The 14183-nt window shown below is 43.6% G+C and overlaps 1 long non-coding RNA gene across 1 annotated transcript in view; it reads right to left on the reverse strand.

Annotated features, from left to right (window-relative positions):
• Positions 1 to 391: 391 nt before the first annotated feature.
• The window catches only part of LOC137561712 (uncharacterized), a 171477-nt gene continuing 157685 nt past the window's right edge, over positions 392 to 14183 (reverse strand). The window contains exon 4 of the long non-coding RNA XR_011030094.1: positions 392 to 715. This is a non-coding gene — a long non-coding RNA (uncharacterized lncRNA). The remainder of the gene's footprint in view (positions 716 to 14183) is intronic.

The following is a 14183-nucleotide window of genomic DNA, read 5'->3' on the forward strand; positions in this document are numbered from 1 at the left end:
TCACCCCCAAGTAGTTCCTGGGATGGAAGTAGTTCTGAAGATTGCTGGAGTACATACAAATAGCTATTTGACCAAGCGGGCCAAATGCTACAAAGGGGTATGACGGTGGAATGACAGGCTGGGCGGAGGAACCAGACGGCTCTATGGTATCCAAAACTCCCTCACTTTAGGCTTAATTTGACTTTCTGTGTGTTTGCATTGTGTATCCCCATTTGTGTAACATGTATACAGTCTTCTCTAATCTATGAATGTTAAAAATATTTTTTTATAAATAATGGTCCCATAGTAGTTTTACAAGAACGTATTTTTGCAAACCAATAAGAAAAGCATTTGTTTCATGTGACTGCATTCTTGTGATTTAATAAGAAGCCATTGGTTTTACATGATAATATTTTTGCAAGTCCATAAGAAAGCAGTTGGTGTCATGCAAAATGCTACTTGCATTAGAAAAGACATTCACATACATATGTTTTATGAACAATTCACAAAAACATATTATTTTCACACAAAAAATGCACCTATCCCTATTTATTTGCAGCCTCCATTTAGTGAATCCCTTTCTTTCAAGACTTTTATTCTCTCTATTTCATTCTCAGTTCCTGTCTAGTATTTCAGCTGTCCATAAGCAGCTTTGCTTTTAATTTGCATCCTGGTCTTCAAAGTGCAGCAGCCACCTTCTTCTATGTCCCTTCTCCACCCTTAGACAGCAGGCACCCTAGAACATGGCAAAGAAGAGAGAACAGAGCACTTTTATGGTACAATACCTTTAAATCAGTTAGCAAATTGCCAAAAATGCACATTAAAGATTGCAAAAAATTACAAGCGGATCTCACATGCTCAATGTTCCACTCCTTGGACATCAACTGTGGCCAGCTATGTGGCCAGGATGACTGACTTGACAAAGACACACTGGTAAGTCGAAGTGCGTCATCATTAGCACAAGGTACACAGAGCTATGCCTAAGCTACCACGTACCCTTGTTGATGTCCCTCGCTGGCTGCGGTCGACGTCTGAGGAGTGGAACTTTGGGCATGTAAGATATGCTTGCAAATTTTTGCAATCTTGTACTTGTCCCTTCAGTTTATATGTCTATGAGAAAAGGTGAGATACTTAACGACCAGCTGAAGATGCGCAGAAGTCCTGCGTCGAGCTGCAGATTCACGTTTTCGCCTCCGCTTACCAGGACTTGCTTCAGCAACATCCAGTGCCCTGTGGCCAGTTAGGTGTGGGGGCTGCAACATGCCCATCCAATCACCGCCACCTGCTATTCTAATTGAAGGCGATGTCCTGTAGGGAGGACCAAGGCTTCGTCATTTAGCCAATCACTTGACTCAATGACAGAGCCTTGGTCCAGCCTCCTCTTCCATTTGCAGAGTTTGCCGCAATGAAATGGAAGAGCAGACTGCAAAAGAAATATGGAGGCTGGAAATGTTAAACTATACATGAAAGAAGGGATCTGTTGCCGAGGGTAGTCATAGTTTTAAGCAGGGCCGGATTTGTACTTTTTGCCGCCCAAGGCCTGCTGTGACTGGCTGCCCCTGACACCCCCCCCCCCCCCTTCCTTCAGATCAACCAAGCCCTGATCACCCCAATCTGGATGTTCATAATGAACTTCCAGCACAACAGCACTATTTAAATCAGTTAGTGAAATGTTTTATAATAATTTCATGAAAGTGTGCGCCACTTCAAAATGGTGCTGCTGAGGCATCCGATTAGTTTATAAGAGTGTACACAAAATTTAGTTGGATATGGGGGGCAGTCTGCAACGGATCTGTTGCGATAAACACAATGAAAAATCTAACTTGCATGATAAACCTGGACAGTGGATGCGTTTTCTACAGAAGTCTGTGGTGGAAACGTATCTGCTCCAGACTCCCACTGAACCACAGTGCACTATCTGAGTGGACATTACACTGTCCGCTTCAGTTAGCAGTTAGTGATCAGGTCTGAAGTGAATCTTGTACGGCCAATTGTTTTATGCACAGCTCTCTCCCACCCACCGCTTGGACGTAATGTACAGATCCCAGCCCAGCGATGTCATCCAAGGACCCAATCCCTGACAGTCAATATCCATTACAATGTAATGGGGCGTCATGAGACCTTGTGCAGGAAAAGTTAAAAAAGTATACTTAAAGAGACTCCGTAACAAAAATTGCATCCTGTTTTTTATCATCCTACAAGTTCCAAAAGCTATTCTAATGTGTTCTGGCTTACTGCAGCACGTTCTACTATCACCATCTCTGTAATAAATCAACTTATCTCTCTCTTGTCAGACTTGTCAGCCTGTGTCTGGAAGGCTGCCAAGTTCTTCAGTGTTGTGGTTCTGCTATGAACTCCCTCATCCAGGCCCCTCTCTGCACACTGCCTGTGTGATATTTAGATTAGTGCAGCTTCTCTCTGTTCTATTATCTTTTACAAGCTGGATAAATCCTCCTCTGAGCTGGCTGGGCTTTCACATAATGAGGAATTACATACAGGCACAGCTGTCTGCACTCTGCAGGAAGAAATAGCCTGACACTTCAGTGGAAGATAGCTGCAGGGGGAAAGAAACACACAAATGATCTCTTGAGATTCAAAAGGAAGGCTGTATACAGCCTGCTTGTGTATGGATGTATTTTCTATGTGTGGACATACTGTACATCAATCTACTTCCTGTTTTGGTGGCCATTTTGTTTGGTTATAAACAAACTTTTTAAAACTGTTTTTAACCACTTTTAATGCGGCGAGGAGCGGCGAAATTGTGACAGAGGGTAATAGGAGATGTCCCCTAACGCACTGGTATGTTTACTTTTGTGCGATTTTAACAATACAGATTCTCTTTAAGGTAGCCATACATCTAGAGATGATGGGCAGATTCGACCAAAAGAAAAATCTCTCTCTAATCGAATCTGAAAAGAGAGAGATCTGTCAGCTGCCCATACACCGCAGGCCAATTCCCGATCAATGTCAGCATGAAATCTTTCGGGAATCAGCCTTGTGACGCTGCAGCCTACCACCGCGCCACCTGACGATATCCTCCTAATGATGTCCCAAATGTCCCCCGTGCCCAGTGCAAGATATACATTACCTTTCCACCGCCTCCGATAGTCTCTGCAGGCTCCAGGCGCACTCTGCTCATCATACACGCATGCAAAGTGGTTACCTAGTAAAATGGCCATGTGTATGACATCTGATGTCATGCGCGCGCCCCTTACTAGGAAACCACATGGGGCGCGCGTGTATGGTGAGTGGAGTGTGCCCGGAGCTTGAGGAGACTATCAATGGTGGCGGTGGAAAGGTAATGTATTACATGCACGGGGCACCAGGGGGAACATTTATCATTGGGGCATAGCACCGGGGGTATTGTTGCGCTCTTGCAGCATGCGCGAACCATTATGCGACCAATTTCGGGTCCGAAATTAGTCGCTTTGTCAGTCGGGCATGCACTTGGCGGCATCAATTTTTATCTGATTCGATTATAATGGAATCGGATGGTCTATCGCCCACCAAGTCGCCTGATATATGGTCACCTTTAGAGATTTGGAGAGAAGGACACTTAGCTGTAAGTTTAATGGCAAGTCTGGAAATCCCACACACTCTAACACAAAATATAGAGCAGTAAGCCAGATGTGTAATAAGGGATCTGTAACTGCAGAATTCTTACCAGGAACTGGCTAGGAGATGATTTGCTTCATTGCTTGCTTCTCCAGCACAGTGAGGGATTTGAGAGTCTGAGACGCAAGTTTATGATGCTTATCTCTCCCCTCTGATCTTTCCCCTCAAGTCCATGAAAGGCTCGTCTTCACCTCTCCCCCTCCCAGCTCAAACTCGTCTCCCTCCAACTTCTCGCTTGCTCTGAATACTTTCCTGGCTGGCCTGTTCTCATAGCAGCGCTGTATCTATGCTGTCTGCTGCTTCTCATGCAGACCCATCCGCTCTGTTTTCACTTCACTGCACAAGTAAAACTTCCGTGCACACTGCACACAGGAGCAGCCATGTGGACCTCCTTCAGCTGCATGACGTAATTGGGCTATTGTCCGTTACTGATCCCCGCACTTCTCCTGGTCTGTAGCCGCCCACTGCACACAGACACACAGCACAGCAGGCAGGGGCAGAGCGAGGTGGCTGCAGATCAGAGCATATGATTCATTGTGCTGTGTGACTGTAGATGGAGCAGCCTGGGGCGACTTGTGCTGCTGCTTAGGAAACTCTCCGGCCACACCCGCCCCTTGCTTGGCTCCGCCCTAGTCACGTGCCTCGGAGGCCTTCCCACAAATCCGGCCCTGGTTTTAAGACACACTTCTGTACTTGGATTTTATAAATGCAGACAAAGCTGCACATAGAAGAAGAGGGATACTTCTGCACACACAAGTGGTGTTTGCTATATTAGAAAAAAAGCTGCAAATGGAAGTTGAGCCACAAGAAAGATGGCAAGGTAAGATGGAAGAAAAAAGTATAAATCCAGCTTTGAGTGTTCTGTAGGATCTCTTACAATTGCCAATTATCTTCTTAAGCTACCTCTGGCCTTGAGATGCCTTAGTAAATTAGGCCCTTAGTATATTACCATCCCTCTTTTTCATAAGAAGAATGAACAGTCTTCCCCATCAGAAAGAGATTCTCCAACAAGCCATGGTGTACTGACCTTTGAAGCTAAATCACTTTAGTTATTTTTATGCAAGTTATTCATCATAGTTATACTCACCTTTTGACATATACCTATGTCTTATAAAGGCTTTCCTTGCTATATCAATCTGCCCTGTATTTGGTCAGGTTTAAGAGCTCCTTATCATTTTTTTTCCTACACGCCGAAATGAAGTATTAACTACATCTGTCCATTCAATTTTCAGTTCCTCGTGTCTCATTTTAGGTGGAATTGTTGGTAATATTGTCACCTTTCAGAAGAATACCGCCTTACATCTCACGCCTCTCACACTTGTTAAAAATCCACATCCATTTATCATTGTGTCAGATCCTGGTCACTCACTCATTTAAATCCTTGAACCTTGACAGCCTTGCAATTCTATAGAACTACAAACTCCTACTAATGTGAGTCATAAATTATTAGCATCTTCAATTATGAATTATAGCCAGGAACATGGTCATTTTTTGGTAGGACACATCATGTAACGGAATATTTCCAATCCATCAGGCAATTATAGTTGGTGGCACAAAGCCGTTTCTTTTAATACTTTGAAGACAGTTTAGATGATTTATTACTTACCTGAATTGAATGAGAAAATGTATATACATTTTCATTTTTTATCCAACATACAGTATGTGCGAATTAGATTAAATTAGGCTTTAACTGTAAGCTTATACTACAGGATTGATTGCATAATAGTAATACCGTTCTTAGGATGTGTAAACAGAAAAAAAAAAACAAGAAAAGAAACAAAGAGGAAAAAGAAAATAAATGCTTGATCCCCAATGAGTGAAAACAAAAAAAAAAGACTGGGCCTGATCCAATCCCCTTTTTTTTCTCCTACGTTTTCTCCTAGGAGATCATGTTTCATCTTCTGTTTTAAATAACATTTGCCCTTGCAAGAATTTTCTCGAACTTTGGGGGTTATGCAAATGTATGCCAAACAGTTTGTAATTGCATGGCATTGAAGTCAATGTTGCTGACTTACCAGCAAAGCGCCCATACATGATGGTGCCCCTCAGTTGGGCACAGGGAGAGCCGAATGATGGCTTTCCCCACTGCCACTAAACTCACAGGCGACATTAAACACTATTCCCCCTCCAAGTTGTCGCAAGTTGGAGGGAGATGTAATTCGGGGTCTGGCACAGCTGCCAGAGCCCCGAATTGCTGCTACGCGGGGTGCGCATCATAGCATTGCTGCTATGACGGTGCCCAGTTTCGGCACCCAGTTTCGGCACTCGGTTCTCAGAGCCGCACGCCGAAATGAACTGATCCGCCCATACATGCTAGATTCATGATGACATTTGCTAGGTGTGTTAAAGGATAGATCTGACAATTAAAAAAAAATAGATTAATGTACGTGGGGCTTGGAAACCTATTTGTCCCTCACTGCAGCTCTGCTCTCAGGCAGTCTCCTGGGACCCCTCCAGCTACTACACAAACTAATGGGATTGCTCCATTTTAAAGGGAAGGTTCAGGGAGGGGATTCAAAAAATAAAAATAAATTTCCACTTACCTGGGGCTTCCTCCAGCCCGTGGCAGGCAGGAGGTGCCCTCGCCGCCGCTCCGCAGGCTCCCAGTGGTCTCCGGTGCCCGACCCGACCTGGCCAGGCCGGCTGCCAGGTCGGGCTCTTCTGCGCTCCATTTCCTGGGACTTCCGCGTCCCACGCTGGCGCGCTGACGTCATCGGACGTCCGCCGGGCTGTACTGCGCATGCGCAGAACTACTGCGCCTGCGCAGTACAGCCCGGCGGACGTCCGATGACGTCCGCCGGCCAGCCCGGCGGTATATTTTTTTTTATAAAAAATCCTATTTTCTTCCTCTCCTTTCCTCCCCTCAAATTTGCCCTAGCCTGCACTCCGACCACTATACTACCCTCTCATAGGCATTAGCCTATGAGAGGGATTAGATTGTGGGCCAATCAGAGGGACAGCTAAGTGACAGGACTGTCCCCTGTACAGTGCTGCGCTAGATCGCAGCGCTGTACAAATGATTGTGTGTCTTTTTTGTACGGAACTGGCAGACTGCTAATGGATCCCTGCTCTGTTTACTTGCAGGGAATGGGCGCGCAAACGAACATTGATTCCCTGCTAATCCCTACCCACCGCTCTTGACTCCAATTGGTGTTAGGTGGTCCCAGGAGAGCCACTCTGCAGCTGCCCATGAGCGTTAGGCAGTCGCTGGCTGGTTAAAATAACTGCTTCAGGAACTTTCAAAATTGCACGTGAAGAAAATAACAAAAACTTTGGACTTCAGTATTTTATATTAAATAGCCCCTAACCTTTACTGTTCAAAGAAAGTGGACTTGGACAACATTGTCCGTTTCAATAAATATATGTGAACACATCCATATAATTGTAAGGACAGTGCAATCACATGCAGCAACACAGCATGCAACATGACTCTTAAAATGAACACACCCTTTGTCTACTGAACACAGAATTTCTACCTTCTTAAAACAAGGATACTGGGGGTGATTGAGGGGGAGTTTTTCAGCTGAGGGATTTTTGTTAGGTGCACCAACATACGCAGCTGTGCTGTTGTAAAGAATCAAGTGCAACAGCTTTTGTTCTGCAGATTTTTGTTCTGTGTGACATCATGTTCACACATTGGAAAATTAATCTAAATGTTTTTAACAAAACTTTTAAGTTTCTTAATAGGATGAATGGGTGTCAGTTTGGTTCTGTTTATTAGTACAATTAAGAGGAGTTATATTTATCTATTTTTACATTGGTTGTATTATCTACCATATGTATGTTAAAGATGCATTGCATTTGTTAAGTATCGTTAAAGGAATACTATCAATTACAATTCACATATTTTTTTCAGTTGACACAGGAATTGTTTGGGAAGTGCTGCTAAGTACTGGTGTATACATTTTAGTAGCAACCTCTTTGTTTACTGTTAGCAAAATACTTTCAAACTTTACTGACGCCAAAACTGACGGCAGACTGAGCCATGAGGAGAGGGGGAAATTCTCCTCACACTTGATCAGTTAACTCTATGTGTAACTCTGTGTGTGACAGAAGAGAGAGAGAGCTCCCAACAGCTGCAGCTCCTGTGTCCTGTGTTTCTGACTGAAGTGTCTGAAGAGAGCAGAGGAAATGTAAATAATTGTAACAGCTTGTCATACTGTTTTTGCTTTCAGAGTTTGATATGTTTGATATTTGCTTTCTGTAGTCTGATATGCAACTCTGGCTGTGCATTGAAGCAGACACCCCTTCTGCAATTGATTTGTCCCAATATAGCTAAATCGTACCCTCAATAAATGACAGCTTTTGCCTCTGATATTTAACATGAAAAGTAGGAAAATGTTTACACAGCTACTTAGACATGTTTTGTACATTGTCATTTTAGAACACTTAGGTATTGATAGTATTCCTTTAAGTATTTATTTTTTAGCTTTTAAGTAGTTCATTTTCATTTTTGTTGGGCTTTTATACATTACTCGTGTTATATAAAAAATCTGTCTTACAGCTTGCTACATTGTCAGTATTTGTAAGGTGGTCTTGAGCAAGACTCACTAACAGTGCAGGGTGGCTTATTATTATTATTATTATTATTATTAGTAGTAGTAGTAGTAGCAGCAGCAGCAGCAGCAGCAGCAGCAGCAGCAGCAGCAGCAGCAGTAGTAGTAGTAGTAGTAGTAGTAGTAGCAGTAGCAGCAGCAGCAGTAGTAGTAGTAGTAGCAGCAGCAGTAGTAGTAGTAGTAGCAGCAGCAGCAGCAGTAGTAGTAGTAATTATTTTGTTCAATCAATAGGTTTTTGTTAAATTGTTATTAAATTGTAGGTCCTTATTTAAAAAAAATGAAATATTTACAGTTTGAAGTATTTTGCACAGTTTTTCCCCTTAGTCGTTTTTAATTATAGTTATGTTATTTTTCTACTTCATAACTTTAATCATAAACATTTTCTTTCTTTTTTTTCGTGGCTTTCAAGCCATTCATTCTATTTGCTTTTTGCTTCACATTCATAGTTTCTGGTTTATTTTTATTATATTAGTTGCATTGTTCAGGTAATATATATGTGTTATGAACTATTGCCTTACAGTTCCTACATCATCGGTGTATTTATCATCTGTTTGCCTTGTTCCTACTTACATTTTTTATTTTTGTTTTTTTACTTTTCAACATCACAAGTTTTGCAAGCTTTGAGGTATATTTAATCAATATTTTTTATAAAGGACATCAGTGGCTCTCTATGAGATCCAGCTGCCAGCTGTGTCGCTTGTATTTGCCATTACATTTGATACTGCAGATTTGACTCATTGAAATGGTTAATCCTTTTATGTTAGAAGAAATAAAAACAAAAGTAACAATCCAAAGAATAGTCTTAAAAAAAGGAAAATAATGGGAGAGTAACAGAAAAAAAAGCTGAAAGATGAAACAAGATAATAACCCCGGGGTTGCCCTCTCCTTCACTAACTTTACTCTTCAGCCCCTAGGCACTTTTTGTTTTCCGTGTCATCCACCTCTCTTGAAATTAGTTAGTGGCTGGTTTCCTTTAAATGTGAACTCTAGGTGCACAGCTTAAAGTAAACCGGTAACTTTAAATTAGGGATGGGACGACGAATCCGGCGAATCCACGAATCCTTCGAATATTGGGAAATATTCGAGATTCGTGGATTCGAATCCCGACGCCATTTTCCACTTTACGAATCTGCCGAATCCCGACGCTGCATCGCCGCGCATCCGCCGCTCGCACTCATCCTTCTCCGACCCCGCGCCTCCTCCGCCCACCCGCATATTTTGTATCAACTCACCTGTCCAGTGGAGGCTTGAAACGCAGAGCAGCAGACCTCTCGCTGACTTCCTGGTTCCCTCTAGTGACGGCTTTTACAATGACGTCATAAGTAAAAGCTGGTCCGGCCACTAGAGGGTACCGAGAAGTAATGACGAGGTCTGCCGCTCTGCGCTCCACTGAACAGGTGAGTTGATACTTATTCAGGGGTGAGCGGAGGAGGCACGGGGGACGGAGGAGGCCGTGGGGGTGAGCTGAGGAGGCACGGGGGGGGGGGGGGGACACCTACCTACCTACCTACCAACCTACCTACCTACCTACAGGCCACTATACCTACCTACCTACAGGCCCCTATACCTACCTAAAGGCCCCCTATACGTACCTACCTACCTACAGGCCCCTATACCTACCTAAAGGCCCCTTATACGTACCTACCTACCTACCTAAAGGCCCCTATACCTACCTACAGGCCTCTATACCTACCTACCTACCTAAAGGCCCCCTATACGTGCCTACCTACCTAAAGGCCCCTATACCTACCTACCTAAAGGCCCCTGTACCTACCTACCTACATACCTACCTATACTTAAGGCCCTATACCCTGCTACCTATACTGAAGGTCCCTTTAACTACCTACCTACCTACAGGACACTATACCTACTTACCTACCGGCCACTATACCTACCTACCTACCTACAGGCCACTATACCTACCTAAAGGCCCCCTATAAGTACCTACCTACCTACCTACCTACCTAAAGGCCCCTATACCTACCTACCTACCTACCTACCTACCTAAAGGCCCCTATACCTACCTACATACCTACCTATACTTAAGGCCCTATACCCTGCTACCTATACTGAAGGTCCCTTTACCTACCAAAAGGCCCCTATACCTACCTACATACCTACCTATACTTAAGGCCTCTATATACCCTGTTACCTATACTGAAGGCACATATACCCTGCTACCTATACTGAAGGCCCATATACCCTGCTACCTATACTGAAGGTCCCTTTACCTACCTAAAGGCCCCTATACCTACCTACATACCTACCTATACTGAAGGCCTCTATATACCCTGCTACCTATACTGAAGGCCCATATACCCTGCTACCTATGCTGAAGGCCCATATACCCTGCTACCTATACTGAAGGCCCATATACCCTGCTACCTATACTGAAGGCCCATATACCCTGCTACCTATACTGAAGGCCCATATACCCTACTACCTATACTGAAGGCCCATATACCCTGCTACCTATACTGAAGGCCCATATACCCTGCTACCTATACTGAAGGCCCATATACCCTGCTACCTATACTGAAGGCCCATATACCTTTCTACCTATACTGCAGGCCCATATACCCTGCTACCTTTACTGAAGGCCCATATACCCTGCTACCTATACTGAAGGCACATGTACCTTACTACCTATACTGCAGGCCCCTATACCTTGCTACCTATACTGAAAGCTACCAATATTGAAGGCACCGATACCTAGCTAGCTATACTGAAGGCACCTTTACCTCGCTACCTATACTGCGGGCAACTATACCACAGATCGCACAATTCGTATGTGCAGGATTTGTTAGATTCAGGATTCGAAAGGTTCGAGATATTCGAGAACTTTTTTAGATTCGGATCCGGATTCGGATTCGAAGAAATTGTGGATTCGTCCCATCCCTACTTTAAATCAAAGTTACATACTTGCATCAGTAGGGGGAAACCTCTGGATGCCCATGAGACATCAAAAATCTTTTTTTATACATAAAACATGACTTTGTGAAGTCAGCACAACTATGATACTTTACTAGTAGTTTTGGGTCACCCGAGTTGCTTTGGTATTCTGTTGCACAATTATGAAGGAGCACACATGGAATTAGGCAAATGATAATTATGAAATTTTTGATTTGTGGGTCTTACATCTCTAGTATTGCAGAGGAAAAAAAACAATTACCACTTGTTATGATGGCTTTGGAGGAGGAGGTGGACCAGGCAGAGCAGTCCTATATTGTAGACCGCACTAAGGAGTCATATGAGCTGTGGCAGGGTGCACTGCTTTGCTAAATCTAGTAAGCAGTTGGATTATACTAAGATGTCACATGCCAAATCTGTTAAAGTCTTTGAACCAGGACACAAAACAGGAAGGCTACTTGCCCAATTAGTGGGCCAAGAAAAGGGCCTTAATTAAATTGCCAAACTTGTAATCAATGCAGGCAGGGAGCTGATACATCCGGGAGACATCAATGCTGAATTTCAGGCCTATTATTCCACATTATACACATGCCAGGGATTGTACATTACTTGGCTGATATTACTTTACCCCATCGCTCCCAAGAAGAGGCTGACTCATTGGAAGCTGACACATTGCTGTTACTTAAGAAGAGAAGAAAATCAGGTCTAGAAGGTTTGCCCTCCGAGTTATTTATATCCTGTTATAAGAAGCAGCTAGCCCCTCAACTAGCACAGGTATTTAAGGAGATTCTCAATACAGACAGAGTGTCTCCTTCTGTGATGAAAGCACTGTTCATAGTCATACATAAGTAGGAACAACACTCTGCTGCTCATACCGACCTATCAACAATCTCTTGATTGTTCATAATAAAATATTGGCAAAGATTCTGGCCTTGTGTCTTAATAGCGTTATAACATTGATTACTCATAAGGATCAGTCAGGTCTTATTTCTGGGAAAGGATGTGACATGAATCTACGTAGCCTCATGACCAACTTATGCAATCAACATGTCGATTTTGGCTCTAGAACCCTTGTGTCTCTGTCTTGAATAGAGTTGTTGCGAACATAGAATTTTTCATTCACGTACGGCAAACGCGTACCTCTGAAAATGTACATGAACAAGAGAATCTGGCAAATTTTATTACCTACAAAGACTGTTTCTACACAGAAAAATGATGAAAAAGTTGTTTCAAGGGGCCTAACACCTGGACTGTGGCATGCGTGAGGGGGATCCATGACCAAAGTCCCACCAAAAATTACGGAGTTGATGCAAAGTCGGGTTTTAATCCCCAAAGGGCAGAAATCACATTATGCACAGCTCTGGGTGTCAGTGGGCTGTGGAGTGTCTCACACACACACACACACAAAAAAAAAAACACAGGAGACCGATGTGCTAGCTCTCAAAAAGCTGCCTGGGTTGTTTTCACAGCAAGTGAGGAACAAGAACACAGGCCTAGCTAATGCTTTTCCTTCCTATCTGCAGCAAGTCTGACCCTGCTCTCACTAACAGTCAGCAGCCAGCAGAGAATTAATCCAATATAGCCACTGCAACTGCTTTGTAATAGGTGGGGGTCCAGGAGGGGGTGCTAGCTAATTGGCTGCCATCTGTCTGCTGACTGTCAGGTAAGGGGTCAATGTTTAGCTCAATGATGTTGTATAGGGGGTGGATCGAACATGCCAAATGTTCTTTGTTCGCTGCGAATGCATACAGCAGATGTTTGCAGCATACTGCTCACCAGTTAACTGTTCTGGGCCATCTCTACTCTTGAAGCAGAAAAAGCTTTTGACACTGTTGAGTAGAGCCACCCCTCCAAAAAACTTGATACATATAGGGCTCACTGGACTTGTTTGTCAGATATATCCAGTGTTGATGAACATAGATACAAAGGTTTTCACAAAACCCCTGCTGGCTTGACAGAATTACATCCCAGATCTGTCGTAGGAGAAATGGGTAAAAGTTAGTTCACACATTATTAAAGGATACCCAAAGTGAAATGTGACATTATGCGATAGACACGTGTATGTACAGTGCCTACCACACAAATAACTATGCTGTGTTCCTTTTTTTCTTTCTCTGCCTGAAAGAGTTAAAAATCAGGTACGTAAGTGGCTGACTCAGTCCTAGCTCAGACAGGAAGTGACTACAGTGTGACCCTCACTGATAAGAAATTCCCCTTTTTATCTCTTTCTTGCTCTCAGAAGCCATTTTCTGCTAGTGTTTTATAGTTGGAATTTCTCATCAGTGAGGGTCACACTGTAGTCACTTCCTGTCAGGAGTCAGGACTGAGTCAGCCACTTACATACCTGATATTTCACTCTCTCAGACAGAGAAAGAAAAAAAGGAACACAGCATATTTATTTAAGTGCTAGGCACTATACATACACTTCTATCTCATCATGTCACATGTCACTTCAGGTATCCTTTAATGTACCCATCACAGTTAGACATAAATTAACCACCCTTAAAGTAAACCTGAGATGAAAAAAAAAACATACATACCTGGGGCTTCCTCCAGCCCCCTTCAGCCTCATCACTCACTCCCTCTGCCTTCTTGATCTTCCTAATACTGCCTAATTGGGGCTGCCTAATACTGGGGGCCCCTCTGGCTACCTCTATTGGGGGGGGGGGGTAGCTAGTACTGGAAGCCCTTCTTCTGACTACCCATACTGGGAGGGGGTTACCCAATACTGTGATCCTTCTGGACGTATATGTATTTATATGCAGTCCGTGAGTTTGGCACCGGAAAGCTGAATGACAGCACCCCCTGCTGCTGCTAAACTCACCAGCGGCAGTGAATACTATTTCCCCTCCAAGTCGTTGCAACTCAGAGTGAGGTGTAATTCTGATCGGAGCTCCGAATTACTCTTACGTGCCCCACGCAGCATAACATTGCTGCTATGGGGTGCCTGGGGCACCATAACCACCTGCTTCCACCTCTAGCTACCTACACCGTGGGGAGGGGCTATCTATCGGTGATGGTGTGATGTAATCTGCTGCTGGATACCAATGTGATTTGCTTCACTTAATGATGTCAATTTAATATGCTATTATATTGGGGTATTGGGGGAACAAACAAGAAGCC

This window comes from Hyperolius riggenbachi, chromosome 3 (assembly GCF_040937935.1).
Source record: "Hyperolius riggenbachi isolate aHypRig1 chromosome 3, aHypRig1.pri, whole genome shotgun sequence".
In the NCBI taxonomy this organism is placed as follows: domain Eukaryota; kingdom Metazoa; phylum Chordata; class Amphibia; order Anura; family Hyperoliidae; genus Hyperolius; species Hyperolius riggenbachi.